Source organism: Talpa occidentalis, unplaced genomic scaffold, assembly GCF_014898055.3.
Source record: "Talpa occidentalis isolate TD23 unplaced genomic scaffold, MPIMG_talOcc4v2.1, whole genome shotgun sequence".
Classification (NCBI taxonomy): Eukaryota; Metazoa; Chordata; class Mammalia; order Eulipotyphla; family Talpidae; genus Talpa; species Talpa occidentalis.
Genome location: NW_026555331.1, coordinates 134,444,220 through 134,450,633, shown reverse-complemented (window position 1 = coordinate 134,450,633; position 6,414 = coordinate 134,444,220).

Here is a 6,414-nt window from a genome sequence, read left to right as displayed (position 1 = left end):
CCAAATGACTAAAGGTTACAGCATTGACAAGTGATGTTTCCTGTTTTAACTTAGGTCTCCCCATTGTGATCAGGAGAATGTAAATACTATATTTTAAATTAACTAGCTTTCCACATCATGTAGACTAAGCACTAAGAATAAGAAATTGGGGCCTCCCTGATGGCACAAGGGGTTAATTCTCAGCACTATCAAGCTATGGGCAGCTATTGGCAGGCACTACAGCATGAGTTCAACCCCTGGCCTGGGAGCTGACATACATGGTGCAGCAGACCTCTCCTGCTCCCCCTGCTGCTTGCCTCAGCACTGTATTGCAAGTCAGTCTGCCTGTTCTGCTCCCCACTTTGTCTTTGGTGAACCCCTCACCCCCTGCACCTCTGACCTACACCCCAGCTCTGTATGCAAAATTAAATAAAATAGATCTTTAAAAAAAAATAATGTGAACTAAAAGACTAACACTCCTGAAATGAAAGGTAAATTTGACTTATGGGAATATTTTACCTTCGGTTAATATATATTACCTTCTAACTTTGCCAACAGTGATTAGTTAAGTGCAACTTTGCTACACATAACTTCCTCAGGAAAATAAACAAAAACTGGGTGAAGTGTAGAACTGTGAGCACTGAGCCTACCCACTTGGTAATATTAAGGCAAAGCGGGAAAAGGAGGACAGGCCATGGCCTGAATCTACCAGTAGCTTGAGTCCCAAGTCTGAGAGAGAGTAGACTAGTCACTAATATTTTCACTTTTCTCTCTTCTTCTCTTTCCTCTCCCTTCCTCTCCTCTATCTCAGCCTCCGCACATTGATCCCAATGATCCCATGAAGTAAGTAAGTGTTGGCTCCATTTGATAGACACTACTCAAGTTCTCTTTACCTAAGGTCAAGAAATTTAGCCTAGTCTCTTGGATTCAGACTTCAGCCATATCTGCTCCACTGGCAAAGGCCTGGAGGCTCCTAGTTCTGCGATGTAAATGAGGACTGTACTCCAATTGCAGTAACGTTAGGTAGGTTCTCTGGCTCTAGGGATCTGTGGTGACTGTTCAGATGTTTCTGACTATCTTTAGGGATTTAGAATAAAATTTTAGAATTCTAGAAAGTGCTTGGAGGGAGAGAGAGAGAGAGAGAGAGAGAGAGAGAGAGAGAGAGAGAGAGAGAGAGAGATAGAGATATGAGAGACACTAGAATCAATGTCCCAAACTAACAGGCGGCTAAAATTAGGCCAGGAACCCTCAAGTCTCTATTAGAGTTGGATGGAGTTGGTGGTCGATGACTCTGGAAGCAACTGAACCATGTCTCCGGAAACAACCAGAAGGGACCAAGACGGTTTCACTCTTAAGCCCGTCCCTTCCTTATACCTGCTAGTGACAAAATTGTGGAGTTTCCATTATTTTTGGTCATACATGTGCCTAAATTGGTTGGCCCTCAGGTGCCTCCCTGTACTTCAGGAATAAGCCTTGCACCCCCAACTTGCTCCAAGCCTATGCTTGAGGGGAAGCCGGCCTCGGTGCTCTCAAGGTACCCGCCCGCACCTGCTGTAAGTAACCCTCTCGCGCTGAAAGCGGCTTTTTACCAAATGCTGCTAACTCTTAAAGATTTTGTATCAGTTAACACTTTCTGCACTACTGATTGTGTATTTCCCCAATACTCAAGTGAATTTATATTATATTTTGTTAAATCTTTGATTAGCTGTAAAAATAGTTCTCATTGTCATTTTAATCATAATTTCCTTTGAAATATCAAGCCTTTTTGTTTTTTTTTGCTGTGATTTTACATTCATGTCCTTTTGCATGTTAGGTTTGTGTCGTTTTGAATTGGCTTCCTGAAATAGGCACAATAATTAGCACGTTGGGCCTCCCTGATGGCACAAGGAGTTAAGCACCCCACTATGAAGCAGTCCGCAGCCTCTGCAGCTCGAGTTCGATCCCCGCCCTGCCAGGGAGCAACCCACATGGCGAGGCAGACCTGTCCTGTCTTGCCTGCTGTTCCCCTCAGCAGTGTATTTCTTCAGTCTGCCTGTTCTGTTTCCCGCTCTGTCTCTGGTGAATCCTCTCACCCCACTCCTGCAACTCTGGCCTGTACCCCAGCTTTTATATGCATATATAAATAAATTTTAAAAAAGAATTAGCACATTGTCATGCATTCCAAATGTGTTTTGCAATTTATGTTTTGACTTTTCCATAGTATTGCTTCCATGCAAGTCAAACTCCTGTATTTATGCTTGATTCTACATATTTAGAGGAATAAATGGGACTTAGGTCAAGTTCTTCAACAGCAGTCCCTAAGATGAATTTTTGTGTGCAAGTGACTTATTAAGAAAGCTTTTTCAGAAAAAAAATCTTTTAAGAGAAAGAGGAAAAGAGCCTGCAATGTCACGTAAATCCTGCAGAGGGAAGCATCAGTCTGAACCCACATTGATAGACATGAGTTCTCCTGGCTTTGTTTTTGTAATTTAAACAGGCCATTTGTCCTGTAGACTTTTCTAGGATATTAATTGTGGTCATTACCTCCCTGGCATGCTGTTTCGCACTTCCCTTTGTACCTTAAGAGTTTCCTTTGTGGGCCTCCCCGGTGGTGCAGCGGTTGAGCGCTGAGCTGCAAAGCTCCCGCAGCTTCTGCAGTGCCAGTTTGATTCCCTGCCACCCGGCGAGGGTCCCACATGGTGCGCAGTCCTTTCCTGCTGACCTTTCCTGCTGCGCCCGCTGCTCCCCTCAGCAGTGTACCTTGGTCCTTCAGCCTGTTCTGCTCCCCGCTCTGTCTCTGGTGAATTCTCTCACCCTCCTGCACTTCTGACTGTACCCAGTGCTTGTATAAATAAATAAATAAATCTTAAAAATAGACTTTCCTTTGTACGCTGTGAATTAGTGGAGACCTGATTGGACTTTGGTGTTGCATAATTGAATTTAGTAAATGTAGTGTTTAATTTTTATCTCTTCCTGTGTTTTTAGTAGTCATTGAGGTCTAAATCCGTTAATTCATTAGAATTACAAAATGGTTATTCTATTAAAGCTTCTTCATTCATTGCTTTGACCAAAAACTTCCCTTCTTTCACTATTTAGTTACCCCGAGGTATAGTTCATTTGCAAAATATACCGTAAATGATTCATTCTTTCCTTTTTTTTAAAGATTTATTTATTCATACAGGAACTGGGGTACAGGCCAGATGCGCAGGAGGTGAGAGGATTTACCAGAGCCAGAGCGGGGAACAGAACAGGCAGACTGACGAAATACACTGCTGAGGGGAGCAGCAGGCACCGCAGGAGAGGTCTGTCGTGCCATGTGGGCTTCTAGCCGGCCGGCTGGATTGGAACCCGTGTTGCAGAGGCTGCGGACAGTTTCACAGTGCGGCGCTCAAAAGCTGTGCCACCAGGGAGGCTCCATTCTTTCCTTATATGTACTAGTTTTCAAAGTATGGAGTTAGTTTCTTAACATTCTTCAAAGGTGGCCAACAAAGTTTTGCTTTAGTATAATTTGACATCATAGATTAAAATATGTTTGAAGCACTTCAGTCTGTTGCAGTTATTTAATGATTCTCAAATTTTTCAACCTTCGTCAAGGTTAAAACTGTTGAGTTCTTTTGATATCAAGATTTATGGTATCATCAAGATTTATGAGTTCTGGGCCTCCTGTGGTGGCGCAGCGGTTGAATGATGGGCTGCGAAGCTGCCCACAGCCTCTGCAGTGCCGGTTCGATCCCTGGCCACCAGGCGAGGGACCCACATGATGCGCAGAACTTTGCTGTCTCGCCCACTGCTCCCTCAGCAGTGTGTTTCGTCAGTCTGCCTGTTCTGTTCCCCAATCAGGCTCTAGTGAATTTTATCACCCTCCCGCGCTTCTGAATGTACCCAGTGCTTGTATAAATAAATTAATTAATTTAAAAACAATTTATGAGTTCTTTTGATATCAAAATCTAGTAATCCTTGATAGCATCCTTACTTTATGATAACAATTATTTCCCAGACTCATACATTGGAAAAAGACTTTAGACTCAGACACTTTCCTAAAAGACGCTTGTTCCTTTTATGGGGAACTGACATTTAGATATTGAGAGCATGAGAGTTAAGGGTAGGTTGCTTATAGACTGTTTAAATTTAAGTTTTTCTTTCATGTGGTCAAAGAAAAGCACAGACTGATATCAATATCAGTATAGTCGTGGGTTGGGGTTGTTATATTTCTCTATAGGCTAGTAAAGACGAATTTGGGGCCAATAGTCTTACATACTTCTGCCGAAATGAAAAGATATCAAGTTTAAGGTTCAAAAGAGAAGTTTCAAGTCACAGGTACTTCTAAATAATATTAAGCAACCCACTTCACTACTCTGAGTCATACATAATTTTTTACTTCAAAAAGGAGAAAATATTACCTATCATGACTTTTAAGGATCAATATTGACAGTACTATAACAATTAACATTTGCCAGACTTTTGTCCAGGTTTTTATGCCAGGTTTTATGCCAAGTATGTTTCCTACCTGATATCATTAAATGTGCACAAAAGGCTACTATCATTAATTCCCTTTTGTATAAGAGAACTCTGAAGAGTAGAGAGTCTGAGTAGCTTGCTGTTTCCTAAAGGAAATTAGAAAGGTTCTCAGAAACTGTGATTATGAAGCAGTTTAGCAGGTGGCTTTCCCATGCAAACGCAGTGAGCTAAGTTACATCTGCAGAAATCCTAGAGCTGAAAGATCTGGAAGTTGATTGCACTTTACCAGTATGAGTACTGAAAATTAATTACAAATGCAGTAAATTCATGGGCATCATCAAAAGCTAAGTAAACATATTTGGTTTCCATCTTACAGAAGTTATGGTGACATTTCAGCAACTTGAGTTCCAGATTAGACTTGTTGATAACTAACTTTTGACTTTGTCCAGGGATATATTCTCTTCAGACCTCAGCTCTTCACACGAGCTTAAACCACGTAAAGTCAGGTGCTAGTGTACTAGGATAAGAATAGAACAAAGCTTATGAATGACTTTGCAATCATTCACTATAATGTGCAAAGCTAAAAAAAAACTCATGGTAAATTTATAGCTACTATTGAGTCAGATTTATGAATCACTCATTCATTCACTCAAAGTATATATTGAACATCAACTGTGTGCCAGGCATTGTAGCAAGTAATGTACTGCATAGAACAAGATGAAGTCTTTATTTTCCTAGATTACATTCCAGAGAAGGAAGTCAGAAAATAAGCAAATATATAATATATACTATATACTATGTCAGATGATGATAAATGCTATAGTTCAAAGAATAAACAACGGAAGTTAATGGTAAGGAGAAGGATTCAGCCCCAGAGCATTCTTTGCTATTCCTCGAATACACCAGTCCCACCACCAAAGGCACTAAAACATCCTTACCCAAAATATTCTCACAGCTAATCCCATCCAATTGGCATTTGCTCAATAAGACCCAATACAAGAACATCCCACCTTCCCCACTCTGCTCTGTTTTCTTTCACTTAGTGTTAGCATTTTATATAAACTGCTATGTAAATATTGATGCCTGCCTCCTCAACTAGAATGTATGTTCCAGGAAGGCAAGGATCTTATTTTGTTCAGGGATCTATTTTGAAGCCTAGAGCAGAGCCATTAGAGAGGTAATGGTTAATTAATTAATTAATTAATGCACAAATTGATTAATAAGTGAATAAACTGATAAGGTGATCTGGAGAATATTTTCTCATAAGGTGATTAAATAGTAAAAGCTTACAATTTACATATCAAAGCTTACAGAAGATTGTTAATTAAATTGTGCTATTTCCAGCTGATAAATTATTATTTGGGATAAAATAATGGCCTAAAAATATGGCTAAGAAAAAACGTAGGATGCAAGTATATAGATGTATTATTATTACACCCATGATTTTAAAAAAATTCTTTAGAAGAAAACTAGAAAGAAATATGCCAAGAGTTACCAGTATATACTACAGTGATTATTGGTGTTTTCCTTCATTATTTTTTCTATGTCACATATTTATTATTATGTGATTATACAGTGTTTGATATGAAAATAAACTTAATTTTTAGAAAGTTTCTCTATATAATATTGCTTCTCATTCATGGTACTAGAATGATTTTTGTTTGTATTTTATATTTATAAATTAGACTTTAATGACAATAACTTCTGACAAGTAGGAACTCAGAGTTGAACACAACACATTAGGGTTGAATATGTTTCATCGAACAAAGAGGTAGAGAGGAAGGTTGTATAAACTTTCTTTCCTTCTGTAACGGCATTGTAGCTACCTTGAGTTTACTCAACTTCAGCCTCATTTCCTTAACTGGAAACTAGATAATTAAATGAGAAGTTGTATGTAAAACATATAATTAAGTGTTGAATAACAAACGCAAGCTCTTTTTATCTGTGAGGAGCTCTAAAATGGTGACTGGCAATTTCAGTCAGGCTAGTTCCTTGCAT